This window comes from Scyliorhinus torazame, chromosome 12 (genome assembly GCF_047496885.1).
Source record: "Scyliorhinus torazame isolate Kashiwa2021f chromosome 12, sScyTor2.1, whole genome shotgun sequence".
NCBI classification, from domain to species: Eukaryota; Metazoa; Chordata; class Chondrichthyes; order Carcharhiniformes; family Scyliorhinidae; genus Scyliorhinus; species Scyliorhinus torazame.
In genome coordinates, this window is record NC_092718.1 from 28,536,951 (window position 1) to 28,551,261 (window position 14,311).

At 45.9% G+C, this 14,311-nt stretch overlaps 1 protein-coding gene and 1 long non-coding RNA gene across 2 annotated transcripts in view; one reads left to right on the forward strand and one right to left on the reverse strand.

Annotated features, from left to right (window-relative positions):
• Positions 1 to 14,311, forward strand: part of LOC140387466 (uncharacterized) — a 193,172-nt gene that overhangs the window by 61,820 nt on the left and 117,041 nt on the right. The gene's annotated exons all lie outside the window — the stretch shown is intronic.
• Positions 574 to 5,170, reverse strand: LOC140387467 (uncharacterized). The gene is made up of 2 exons (XR_011933878.1): positions 5,063 to 5,170; positions 574 to 907 (listed from the first exon to the last, which is right to left on the reverse strand). It is a non-coding gene; the product is annotated as an uncharacterized lncRNA (long non-coding RNA).

Sequence of the window (14,311 nt, forward strand, 5' to 3'; positions counted from 1 at the left end):
AGGGTATATCGAATGGGTAGATTTGAAAACTGAAAACACCTGAATACTGAAATGCAATAGGCCCCAAGGGTTTCGTATAAAGGATACTTGTCCTGTATTTATAAAATGTTTCTTTAAAAAAAACTTTCTTTAGCACCAGACTTGAGGGTCTCGGGTTTATGCCTCTCTTCTGGTGATGTTTCAGTGGGTCTGGCAATTCGGAGGCTTGACACACTTAGGGCAGAGATTGAGAGTCCGGTTCACCGCAATGTAACTGATTCTCCCCCCCCCCCCCCAGTCAGCAAGGTTCCTCAGGGGCCTTGAAGCCCCACGTCACCGAACTAAGCTGTCTTGGAGGCTCACATCAAATGGTACAACACACCTCTTCCCCACTGAGTCCCACAAGAAGGAGCCATTAAATATTAAATATTTAACACCACGAGCTGCATTTTACATGCTTCCACTGAACATCTTTTTGGGTGCCCATCCCCCACCCTACTGCACACAGTTGAGCTCACCCCAATATTACGGGGGCTGGACAGATCACGGAATCAGCAGCCCGCCAACCATATTCGAATAAATCATTGGGATCAATTGGATTTTAGATTTGTTTATTGTCACGTGTACCGAGGTACAGTGAAAAGTATTTTTCTGCGAGCAGCTCAACAGATCATCAAGTACATGAAAAGAAAAGGAAATAAAAGAAAATACATAATAGGGCAAGGTACACAATGTAAAAACATTAACACCAGCATCAGGTAAAGCATACAGGGGTATAGTGTTAATCAGGTCAGTCCATAAGAGGGTCACTTAGGAGTCTGGCAACAGCGGCCTCATCAGCTTCCAGGTTAGGTCGGGCCATCTGGAATGCAGTCAGGTCGAGTTGGGTCAAAAGGTGTCCTCCACGGGCCTCGGAGGATTTTCAAACCTGCAAGGTAAGATTACAGAGATAGGTTAGTAATAATGTTAGTCTTAAAATTAAATTTTAAAAGATTAGTACGATTATAAGATATGTAAAAGGGGATCTGTCCGTGAGAGCTCGCAGGGAGTCGCCACGCTCCAGCGCCATCTTGTGCTCATCATCTTGTCAGCAAGCCAATTGACCCCGATAATACAATGCCCAGGCCATAAATAGTGGGCATGCTGCTTTTCATACGATGGGACAGAAGGGGGGGGGGGGCATATTATCTTCAGTAAGGTTCGGCCGTGCGGAAGGTTGACGTGGAGCAAGTTGGCCCACATGTCTAGAAAGCATTGCAATAAAGATTCTGAGTTGCCTCTTTGGGCGCAACCCCAAAGCTAAATGCAGAAGAATGCACAACATGGCGGCCATCTTACCAATGTCAAACTAAATCCAAGTTTTTAAAAATTCTTTGACAAGGCCAGCATTTGCTGCCCATCCCTAATTGCCCTGGAACTAATTGGCTTGCCGCAACATTAAGCAGGGCGATTAAGAGTGAACCTCATTTAGGCGAGATCAGGTAAGGTTGGCAGATTGCCTTCCCTAAAGGACATGAGTGAACCAGGCGGGTTTTACAACAATTTTCACGGTCGCCATTCTTGAGACTTCAATTCCAGATTGTTACTTGAATTCAAATTCCACCAGCCGCCACAGTGGAATTTGAACCCCTGTCCCTCGAACATTAGCCGGGGCCTCTGGATCACTGATCGAATGACATTCCCACGCTGCCTCCTGCCTGTCAAGTACCCCAATTTGATCAGAGTAAACACAAAACTTTCAATGAGTCTAAATGGCTTTAAGGCATTGGAAATCAGAGTAAACAATCAGGGCCCGCGGAAAGCACCAAACCCATGACGTATATTCCTTCATTCGATATGATAATTAAAATTTAATGCATTGATGCATACAAGGCACTCCAACTTCAGAAGCTTTCAACCAGGATAGCTTTATAATTTTTAATGTGACCTGTACTTAAAAATACAGGTTGCAGTGAGAAAAAATTAAACAACAGAATCAAACATTGCAAAGAAAACTAGTTGACAATGATGCAGACCTGCTTGTCAGTGTGGATTTGGCCCTGTCATACTGAGGCTGATCTAATTAGCGATCTTAAGGAGGCAGTTAACGGGCAACCTCTTTGAAGCTTCTGATTCAGGAAAAGGGGAGAAGATGTTGAGGAAGTGGCTGCTTTCGTGCTGAAGCATCTCCGGAGATCGGTCCTTAACTCACGGAAACATCTCGGAGCTGTTTGCATAATTACTTCCTTTGCAGCCGAGAGATTGGTGTTCCAAAAACAAGTGGCTGCAATTCTGCACACAGCAACATTCCGCAACCGGTCATTTCGTTTGTTTGCTGATGCTGCTGGGCGTGTGACGAAGGCACTGAGGAACTCTTCACATAGCCCCAAGGAAATCTTTGGTGAGGGAAGGAGGGCCGGTTAGCTCAGTTGGCCAGATGGTTAGTGTGTGCACATTAGGACTTTGGAGCAGGACTAGGCCATTCAGCAGCCTCGGACCTGCTCTACCGTTCAATAAGATCATGGCTGACCTGGTTTTGTCACAACTCCACTTGGCAGTCTGCCTCCTCCCCTCCCCCGCCCCCCCCAACACCCCTCAGAACCCTTGACCCTCGTGTTGATCACAAATTTGTAAAAGTCCGCCTTGAATAAATTCAATATCACCAGGAGATGATAATGGGACAAGTAAAGAAATAAAAGGTGGATCTTACGGAGGTGAATCGTGGAATAGAAGAACTGTGACCAAGAAGCTGTTGTCCAAACTAATGGGTGCAGGGAGTAGAATCTGACTGGGTTGAGTCTGCAAGGCTAACAAGTGACTAACTGAATTAATCTCACTCTTATGCAACTGTTATCTTCACCACGTCACAGACCTTCCCCTTGTCTCCTCCACTCTCCCCTTCTCCCTCCACCGATGCTGTCTGAGCCAATGAGTATTTCCAACATTTTCCGTTTTGGTTTCACGTCCTCAGCATCTGCAATATTTTGCTTTTGTTGCAGGAAACGAGTGGCTTTTATTATCAGTATTTTCAGGTGGAATTGATTAATTGTGAGGCTTCCTTTCTGTCAATAGTGATCTGGGCCTAAATTCTCCGTTTGGGAGACTAAGAGCAGGATTTAACTAATTGGGGGGAAAGTCCCATCGCGAGCGGGTCTGGCTGCCTGTTACCCGGCGTAGCACCGAGAAACACAAGGCTATGAAACGCGACTCACGTTTGATAAAGGGCCTCAGCGGGGAAGGCACGGCTGAGGCCGCACATAGCCCTGTTTTGTACACTGCGGAGCTCCACTAATGACATTGAAATCCACGCAAGTGACGGTTTTGCATCGATCCGCCGGCGTGGGACAGAAACATCGATATCGCCCCCAGCGAGGGACTCCCGGAGCATGACGGCGGAAGCGGCGGCAGGCACAAACATCAGTTTTTGGATTCTCCACCTGATCGCAATTTGTGTTTCTGGCGTCGCGAGGGGGAGAATCCAGGCCCTGGTTTGTTATTGAGACAATCAGCAACAAGTGTCACACTTCCAAACGTTGTCGTGCTTCAGACGAAAAGGATTGATATAGAGAGTGAGACATTATATATCACTTGATCCATGCAGATTTTTTCTCAACTTTCAATAGATTATCCTTTTGTTATTTGGCAAAATGTTTACATGAAACTGTAATGTGACAATAATAAGATTATTATTATACGGTAGCACAGTGGTTAGCACTGTTGCTTCACAGCTCCAGGGACCAGGTTCGATTCCAGCTTGGGTCACTGTCTGTGTGGAGTCTGCACGTTCTCCCCGTGTCTGCGTGGGTTTCCTCCGGGTGCTCCGGTTTCCTCCCACAAGTCCGAAAAGACGTACTTGTTAGGTGAATTGGACATTCTGAATTCTGGGTAGTCTCTCTGTGTACCCGAACAGGTGCCGGATTTTCACAGTAACTTCATTGCCGCATTAATGTAAGCCTACTTGTGACAATGATAAAGATTAATATTATTATTGCCCAACAAATGCCAATGAGGGATGTCAGGGTCAACATGCATAATCAGATATGAACTCAGCTATCGATTCCCCAATTAAAAGTTTTTGGATGAATCAACTTGTTAACAAATTTATGATTGAATCAAAACAGCAAGAGTAGTTGCAAGTAACAAGTGAAAGCATCAGAATAATGCCAGCAAGGAGATATGTTGGAAAATAAACACTAAACAAGTTGTATTTGCTGCTGTCGATCCAGCAGGGGGAGCCTTGCCTCCAGAGGACTGTTTAATGTCCAAATTATCCCAGTGTTTCATTTGTCTTTTTGAACAGCAGAGGGAGTGATGACCCAGGAATAACACTGCTTCAGACATTAATCTGCACCACCCGTACTTAATATATTTACAGTTGGCACAAACCTATTTCTGTCGATGACTTTCATGAATTATTTTGCTGGTGTACTTAGCCTGAATTCCATCAATAATTTATATGCAAAGTAGGATTTGTGCTGTTTTCTCTCTCTCTCTCTCTCTCTCTCGCTCTTGGAGTGGTTGAAATTTGATTACCTCAAGATGTGGTGCACTGCTTTGAACCCAAAGCAGTTAGTGAAAACCTCCAGAGAAGAATTACTCAGAATTGAAGTGTAAATAATACAGGAGAGTCCCTGGCAGCAAGCAGAGATCCAAGAGCAAGATTTCCAACTCGGGTTAGATGTATTGCTGGAGGCTTCAACGCAAGACCTCCCGCTTTCAGCCTCCCCTGCAGATCAAAAAGCCTCTCCCCATCGCTAATATTTACAGAACTAATAAATCAAAGTGTTGGTCATGTTGGCCGTAAAGATGGGCGCTCTGACCTGAAACCGAAGTGGGTGCCTGGAACTCGCTGCCGGAGGAGCTGGTGGAAGCAGGGACGATAGTGACGTTTAAGGGGCATCTTGACAAGTGCATGAATAGGATGGGAATAGAGGGATATGGACCCCGGAAGTGTAGAAGATTTTAGTTTAGACGGGCAGCATGGTCAGCGCAGGCTTGGAGGGCCCAAGGGCCTGTTACCGTGCTGTACTTGTTTTTGTTCTTTGTTCTTTGAAATCGAGGAAAGATACCCCCAAGTAACAGATTTTTTAAAATTTAAACTTACTAGATCTGCAAGACCTTTTTCTTCACAGTTCTCTGTCCTGAGCCAGGTCTGGCCCACAGCGCCACAAGCTCCATCACAGGTCGGGCAAGGAGGCAGGTCCCCAATCCACCCAGCCCGAATGGGAACTGAACTCTGTGCTGTTGGCACCAATCTGATCTACACCGGCCGTCCAGCTGAACAAGCCAGCAACCCCCTCCCCCTCCGTTGCTACAACAGCATATACTTTCACATGCATGTTGTAGTCCGAAGCTATGAGTAGTGATGGTGTTCCAATGGGACCTCTGTTGTTTGTAGTGTACATAAACGATTTGGAGGAAAATGTAGCTGGCCTGATTAGTAACTTCGTAGATGGCACCAAGGTTGGTGGAGTTGCGGATAATGTTGAGGATTGTCAGAGGATACAGCAGGACATAGATAGGTTGGAGACTTGGGCAGGGAAATGGCAAATGGTATATAATCCGGACAGATGTGAGGTAATACATTTTGGTAGGTCTAACATAGAGGAGAAATATACGGCAAAGCTCTTAGGAATATAGAAAATCAGAGAGATCTGGACATACAGGTCCATAGATCTTTGAAAATGGCAACACAAGTGGACAAGGTCGTCAAGAAAGCATACGGAATGCTTGCCTTCATTGGACGGGGCATCGAGTATAAAAACTGGCAAGTCATGCTGCAGTTGGATAGAACCTTGGTCAGGCCACACTTGGAATACTGCGCACAATTCTGGTCGCCACACTACCAGAAGGATGTGGAGGCTTTGGAGGGTGCAGGGGAGGTTTACCGGATGTTGCCTGCTCTGAGGTGTGTTAGCTATGTGGAGAGGCTGAATATACTCGGACTGTTTTCATTAGAACGACGGAGGTTGAGGGGTGACCTGATAGAGGTCTACAAGATTATGAGGGGCATGGATAGAGTGAATAGGCAGGCACTCTTTCCCAGGGTGGAGGGGTCAGTCACCAGGGGGCATAGGACTAAGGTCCGTGGGGCAAAGTTTAGAGCAGATGCGCGAGGCAGGTTTTTTACACAGAGGGTGGGAGTGCCTGGAACACGTTGCCAGGGGATGTTATAGAAGCAGATACATTAACGGCATTCAAAAGGCATCTTGATAAATACATGAATAGGATGGGTTTAGAGGGATACGGCACAAGTGCTGAGGGTTTTGGCCAAGGTTGATATCATGACCGGTACAGGCTTGGAGGGTCAAAGGGCCTGGTCCTGTGCTGTATTGTTCTTTGTTCTTTGTTCTAAAGGCTCCAATTTTCTTTCAGTCACATTACTGACCAGGAATCTCTCCCATTTTTATCGCCTGCCATTGGCATGTGTTGGGAGGATTGACAAGCTGACACTCAATCTGTTTGCCCTTCCTATGTAAGCACCTCTCTCAACCGGAAACACTGTAGTCTTGAAGCTCACAACATGGTGTCAGAAGTGGAGCTCAGATTGAGTTTAGAAAAGCTGGAAGAGAAGTCACAGCTACTGAGAGAGGAACACTGAAATGTTCCAACTTGCTGAAAGCGGCTGGAAAAAAACTACCAGAAGTTGAAAATGGCTGTAAATTTCCCACTCGCAGCTCCTGTTGAAATGAAAGGAGATATGTAGCAAAACTGAGAGTTTTTCCACTTGCAATTACAAAACTATGAGATTGCAGTAGATTGAATTAATGAGCCGAAGCTGATATGAAAAGCAACACTTTCAACACTGTTGGGGAGAGACTGCTATAAATGGTATTCTGCACTAAATCTATCCGAAGAACAGAAAATAGACTGCAGAAATGTTAAAAGACTTGAAGGCACACTTTGAATCCCAAGTGAATGTATCTTATGTTTAACATTAGGGCTCAAAGTGAAAAAGTGGCTATTAATCTGTATGTTGGATTTGGAGGTAGGAGAGCACTTTGGGGACAGTGACCACAATTCGGTGACGTTTACGTTAATGATGGAAAGGGATAAGTATACACTGCAGGGCAAGAGTTATAGCTGGGGGAAGGGCAATTATGAGGCCATTAGACGTGACTTGGGGGGGATAAGGTGGAGAAGTAGGCTGCAAGTGTTGGGCACACTGGATAAGTGGGGCTTGTTCAAGGATCAGCTACTGCGTGTTCTTGATAAGTATGTCCCGGTCAGACAGGGAGGAAGGCGTCGAGCGAGGGAACCGTGGTTTACCAAGGAAGTGGAATCTCTTGTTAAGAGGAAGAAGGAGGCCTATGTGAAGATGAAGTGTGAAGTTTCGGTTGGGGCGATGGATAGTTACAAGGTAGCGAGGAAGGATCTAAAGAGAGAGCTAAGACGAGCAAGGAGGGGACATGAGAAGTATTTGGCAGGAAGGATCAAGGAAAACCCAAAAGCTTTCTATAGGTATGTCAGGAATAAGCGAATGACTAGGGAAAGAGTAGGACCAGTCAAGGACAGGGATGGGAAATTGTGTGTTGAGTCTGAAGAGATAGGCGAGATACTAAATGAATATTTTTCGTCAGTATTCACTCAGGAAAAAGATAATGTTGTGGAGGAGAATGCTGAGCCCCAGGCTAATAGAATAGATGGCATTGAGGTACGTAGGGAAGAGGTGTTGGCAATTCTGGACAGGCTGAAAATAGATAAGTCCCCGGGACCTGATGGGATTTATCCTAGGATTCTCTGGGAGGCCAGGGAAGAGATTGCTGGACCTTTGGCTTTGATTTTTATGTCATCATTGGCTACAGGAATAGTGCCAGAGGACTGGAGGACAGCAAATGTGGTCCCTTTGTTCAAAAAGGGGAGCAGAGACAACCCCGGCAACTATAGACCGGTGAGCCTCACGTCTGTAGTGGGTAAAGTCTTGGAGGGGATTATAAGAGACAAGATTTATAATCATCTAGATAGGAATAATATGATCAGGGATAGTCAGCATGGCTTTGTAAAGGGTAGGTCATGCCTCACAAACCTTATTGAGTTCTTTGAGAAGGTGACTGAACAGGTAGATGAGGGTAGAGCAGTTGATGTGGTGTATATGGATTTCAGCAAAGCGTTTGATAAGGTTCCCCACGGTAGGCTATTGCAAAAAATACGGAGGCTGGGGATTGAGGGTGATTTAGAGATGTGGATCAGAAATTGGCTAGCTGAAAGAAGACAGAGGGTGGTGGTTGATGGGAAATGTTCAGAATGGAGTACAGTCACAAGTGGAGTACCACAAGGATCTGTTCTGGGGCCGTTGCTGTTTGTCATTTTTATCAATGACCTAGAGGAAGGCGCAGAAGGGTGGGTGAGTAAATTTGCAGACGATACTAAAGTCGGTGGTGTTGTCGATAGTGTGGAAGGATGTAGCAGGTTACAGAGGGATATAGATAAGCTGCAGAGCTGGGCTGAGAGGTGGCAAATGGAGTTTAATGTAGAGAAGTGTGAGGTGATTCACTTTGGAAGGAATAACAGGAATGCGGAATATTTGGCTAATGGTAAAGTTCTTGAAAGTGTGGATGAGCAGAGGGATCTAGGTGTCCATGTACATAGATCCCTGAAAGTTGCCACCCAGGTTGATAGGGTTGTGAAGAAGGCCTATGGAGTGTTGGCCTTTATTGGTAGAGGGATTGAGTTCCGGAGTCGGGAGGTCATGTTGCAGCTGTACAGAACTCTGGTACGGCCGCATTTGGAGTATTGCGTACAGTTCTGGTCACCGCATTATAGGAAGGACGTGGAGGCTTTGGAGCGGGTGCAGAGGAGATTTACCAGGATGTTGCCTGGTATGGAGGGAAAATCTTATGAGGAAAGGCTGATGGACTTGAGGTTGTTTTCGTTGGAGAGAAGAAGGTTAAGAGGAGACTTAATAGAGGCATACAAAATGATCAGGGGGTTGGATAGGGTGGACAGTGAGAGCCTTCTCCCGCAGATGGATATGGCTGGCACGAGGGGACATAGCCTTAAACTGAGGGGTAATAGATATAGGACAGTGGTCAGAGGTAGGTTCTTTATGCAAAGAGTAGTGAGGCTGTGGAATGCCCTACCTGCTACAGTAGTGAACTCGCCAACATTGAGGGCATTTAAAAGTTTATTGGATAAACATATGGATGATAATGGCATAGTGTAGGTTAGATGGCTTTTGTTTCGGTGCAACATCGTGGGCCGAAGGGCCTGTACTGCGCTGTATTGTTCTATGTTCTATGTTCTATGTAACTGCAGTAACTGCAGCCGAAAAACTTGTCAAGAGGAAGAAGGAGGCTTATGTAAAGATGAGACATGAAGGTTCAGTTAGGGCGCTCAAGAGTTACAAGTTAGCTAGGAAGGGCCTAAAGAGAGAGCTAAGAAGAGCCAGAAGCGGACATGAGCAGTCTTTGGCAGGTAGGATCAAGGATATCCATAAAGCTTTCTATAGATATGTCAGGAATAAATGACTAGGGTAAGACTAGGGCCAGTCAAGGACAGTAGTGGGAAGTTATGCGTGGAGCCCGAGGAGATAGGAGAGGTGCTAAATGAATATTTTTCGTCAGTATTCACACAGGAAAAAGACAATGTTGTTGAGGAGAATACTGAGATTCAGGCTGCTAGACTAGAAGGTTCATAAGGAGGAGGTGTTAGCAATTCTGGAAAGTGTGAACATAGATAAGTCCCCTGGGCCGGATGGGATTTATCCTAGGATTCTCTGGGAAGCTAGGGAGGAGATTGCTGAGCCTTTGGCTTTGACCTTTAAGTCAATTTTGTCTACAGGAATAGTGCCAGAAGACTGGAGGATAGCAAATGTTGTCCCCTTGTTCAAGAAGGGGAGTAGAGACAACCCCGGTAACTATAGACCAGTGAGCCTTACTTCTGTTGTGGGCAAGGTCTTGGAAAGGTTTATAAGATATAGGATGTATAATCATCTGGAAAGGAATAATTTGATTAAAGATAGTCAACACGGTTTTGTGAAGGGTAGGTCGTGCTTCACAAACCTTATTGAGTTCTTTGAGAAGGTGACCAAACAGATGGATGAGGGTAAAGCAGTTGATGTGGTGTATATTGATTTCAGTAAAGCGTTTGATAAGGTTCCCCACGGTAGGCTATTGCAAAAAATACAGAGGCATGGGATTCAGGGTGATTTAGCAGTTTGGATCAGAAATTGGCTAGCTGGAAGAAGACAAAAGGTGGTGGTTGATGGGAAATGTGCAGACTGGAGTCCAGTTACTAGTGGTGTACCACAAGGATCTGTTTTGGGGCCACTGTTTGTCATTTTTATAAATGACTTGGATGAGGGCGTAGAAGGATGGGTGAATAAATTTGCAGATGACACTAAAGTCGGTGGAGTTGTGGACAGTGCGGAAGGATGTTACAAGTTACAGAGGGACATAGATAAGCTGTAGCGCTGGGCTGAGAGGTGGCAAATGGAGTTTAATGCAGAAAAGTGTGAGGTGATTCATTTTGGAAGGAATAACAGGAAGACAGAGTACTGGGCTAATGGTAAGATTCTTGGTAGTGTGGATGAGCAGAGAGATCTCGGTGTCCATGTACATAGATCCCTGAAAGTTGCCACCGAGGTTGAAAGGGTTGTTAAGAAAGCGTACGGTGTGTTCGCTTTTATTGGTAGAGGGATTGAGTTTCGGAGCCATGAGGTCATGTTGCAGCTGTACAAAACCCTTCTGCAGCCGCATTTGGAGTATTGCGTGCAATTCTGGTTGCCGCATTATAGGAAGGATGTGGAAGCATTGGAAAGGGTGCAGAGGAGATTTACCAGAATGTTGCCTGGTATGGAGGGAAGATCTTATGAGGGAAGGCTGAGGGACTTGAGGCTGTTTTTGTTAGAGAGAAGAAGGTTACTTAACTGAGGCATACAAGATGATCAGAGGATTAGATAGGGTGGACAGTGAGAGCTATTTTCCTCGGATGGTGATGTCTAGCACGAGGGGACATAGCTTTAAATTGAGGGGAGATAGATATAGGACAGATGTCAGAGGTAGGTTCTTTACTCCGAGAGTAGTAAGGGCGTGGAATGCCCTGCCTGCAACAGAAGTGGACTCGCCAACACTAAGGGCATTCAAATGGTCATTGGATAGACATATGGACGATAAGGAAATAGTGTAGATGGGCTTTAGAGTGGTTTCACAGGTCGACGCAACATCGAGGGCCGAAGTTCTATGTAACTGAGCTTGCTGAATCATGTGAATTTGGGCAACTAAAAGATGTTCTCAATAAAAATGAAACTGTCTTTGGCACAAGAGACCTAACGGTGAGAACAGGCCTACAGAGAGGGAAGAAACTTACTCTCAAGAAAATGATAGACATGTGCCGAAACATAGAGGTTGTAGAATATCAGCTAGAGCACATGTATGGCAGAACAGACCAGAGGAAACATTATGCTGAGAGACATTCCAGGCCGAAAGAGCAGAACAATTGCTGACAAAGGGTAGGATGTAAATGCTGCGGAGGGCATTGTGCAAAGGAAAAGAAAAGTTGCTCAACATTGGAACAAGAGTGTATTAACTGCAAGAAGCGGAATCATTTCGCACCAAACAAGAGGTTGGTTCCGGCAAGTCTACAGGCAATTAACGGTTTGCGACGGTTAGAATGAGGGCCACAGAAGGAGAGCACCAAGCGAATAAGAAATGTAAGATAAACTCTGGCACGTCCTGCAACATCGTGACCTTCACTGGCCTGTCGAAGTGGCTCAACATGACAATCCAAAAATGAAGCGCTCAAAAGTAAGGTTCAGGCTATATGATCACATGATCCTCATACCAAGAGGACAAATTAGTCTGAGAGCCTAATGCAGCATTGATTGGAAACACCTTGCTTTCCGTGCCTCTGGAGGCATGTCCAGGAATGAAGCTCTGGAGCTGGATTCTCCGTCGGCAGGATCCTCCGTTCCGCCGGCAGTGCACTCACGCCCACGGCTTTCCCGATGGCGTGGGGTTGCCCACAAAGGGAAGCCCCATTAGCCAGCTGCCGGGAGGGACAATCCCACTGCCGGCGGGGCGTGACGCATTTGAAAACTGGTTCAGCGGGACGGAGAATCCGCCCCCGGAGTTCCAGATCACAGCCGGTAAGCAAAAGCCACTCATCTCAGCCAGAACAAGTCTAGAACTTGGATTGTTAACCCTAAATGTGGCAACAAAGATTTATAATGTGACGTAGCACACAAAACTATTGATTAATGAACAGTTCCTGGAGGAGTACAAAGATGTGTTTCCAGGGTTTTGATGTCCTCCTGGAGAATATCATCTCGAATTAGGTGAGAGTGTGAGACCAATTCAGCATCTGCTGAGAAGAGTTCCAGCTGCTCTCAAGTCAAACCTAAAAGACAAGATGGAAAAGAATGTAGTAATCAAGAAAGTGACAACTCCTACAGACTGGATTAGCAGCGTGGTCGCAGCTAAACATCCTGGAAAGCTCCGAGTCAAAGGATCTCAATGAAGTGCTGAAGAGACCTCCTACCCCATGCCAACTATCGAAGGAATGTTGCCCCAACTTTCCAAGACAAAGACCTTTACAACCCTAGATGCAAAATCTGGGTACTGGCAAGTGAAGCTGGACGAAAGTAGCAGCTTTCTAACTACATTCTGGACGCTGTTTGGGAGATATGAATGGTGAACATGCTGTTTGGCATTTCCACAGCTTGAGAAGAGTATCAACGTTGACAACATCAGATAGACAGTGATCTTCCCGGAGTGAAAACCATAGTGGATGATCAGCTAGTCTCTGGATGTGGGAACAGAATGGAAGTGGCCACAGCTGACTATGGTCAGAATTTAATACGACTGCTGGAGAGAGCTCACCCCTTGAATCTGAATAAGGAAGAATTGCAGCTGAAGATGCCTGCAGGCAAGTATATAGGTGTTGTCCATAGAACAGTAAAAGGTTTTTACCCAGATCCTGACAAAACGACAGCTGTAGCAGCGACCAACCGATGTGAAAGCAGAGCAACAATTTGTTGGATTTGTGAACTATTCAGCTAAATTTGTCAGCTGAGAGTGAGCCATTACACAAGCCCACAGATAAGGATGTTCTCTGGTATTGGGGAACAGAACAAGAAATTGCGCTCACTGAAATCAAACAACTAGTGACGACAATACCGGTGCTGAAACACGATGTTGTCAATGATGAAGTGACTTTGCCTTGTGACACCAGTGAGATGGATCTGGGAGGAACTTTGATGCAACAAGAAAAACTGGTCGCTATTGCGTCCAGCGCATTAACGCAAACTGAATGACGTGATGCTCAGATTGAGAAATAGTGTCTGGCTATTGTTTTTCATCAGCGTCTTCATCAGTATCTTCTTGGGAGGGACAAAGTAACAGTGGAGTCCAACCACAAGCCCCTTTTGAAGCATTTTTCTCAAACTGCTATTATCTGTTCCAAAATTACTCCATTTACAAAGGTATCACCTGGATGTGACATGCAAGCAAGCAAGCAGATGTACATTGCTGCGATGCTGTCGAGTGCCGCGCCCCCCTCAAAGAAAGTTGAAGGGGCCACAACGGAATGTGACATCTTCCAGATTCAACATACAGCAGCAGCTAGACATGACCTGGAAGTCATCAACCCAGCAGAGATATTGAATCTGACAGACAGGCACCTTGCTCAAATCAAGCAAACCTCTTCGCTACTGGAGGAACTGATCATCTTCTAACTGTAGTCTACTATTATGACTAGTGGGAGGTAGACCAGTTCACGTCAATGATAACAGGAGATATAATAGACCATTTGAAAGCATGGTCCAGTCGTTACGGCATTCCTTATATTGTGATAAGTGACAATGGCCCTCAGTTCACAAGCGAAGCGTTCAGCCACTTCAAAAAGGCTTGGGAAATTCGACACCATACAATATTTACAATATGGGTAGCGGGGGAAAGGTCGGTTTGGGGTGGATGGAGGTGGCCTCATGTAAGGGGACCGGTTTGAGGGCACTGTTGTTTGTGCCCCTTCTGCTCTCACCGGTCAACGAGCCCGGCGGTGGTGTCGGCACTGAGGGTCTGGAACCAGTGTAGGCAGCACTTTGGTTTGGAAGGCATGTCTTTGTGGGTGCCGACGCAAGTTTCCAGGGGTGGCGGCAGGTAGGGATAGGATGTTTCAGGGATCTCTTCATTGGGGAAAAGGTTCGCAGCCCTGGAGGAGCTATAGGGGACATATCAGTTACCAAAGGGGAATGGATTCAGGTATCTAAAGGTTAGGAACTTTGTTAGGAAGGAGGTGCCGTCATTTCCGATATTGCTGCCCCCAGTGCTGCAAGAAAGGCTTAATATCTGAGGATGAGATTGGGCAGGGCAGAATGGCAGACATGTATAGGAATTGATGCAGAGGGAGAAGGAAG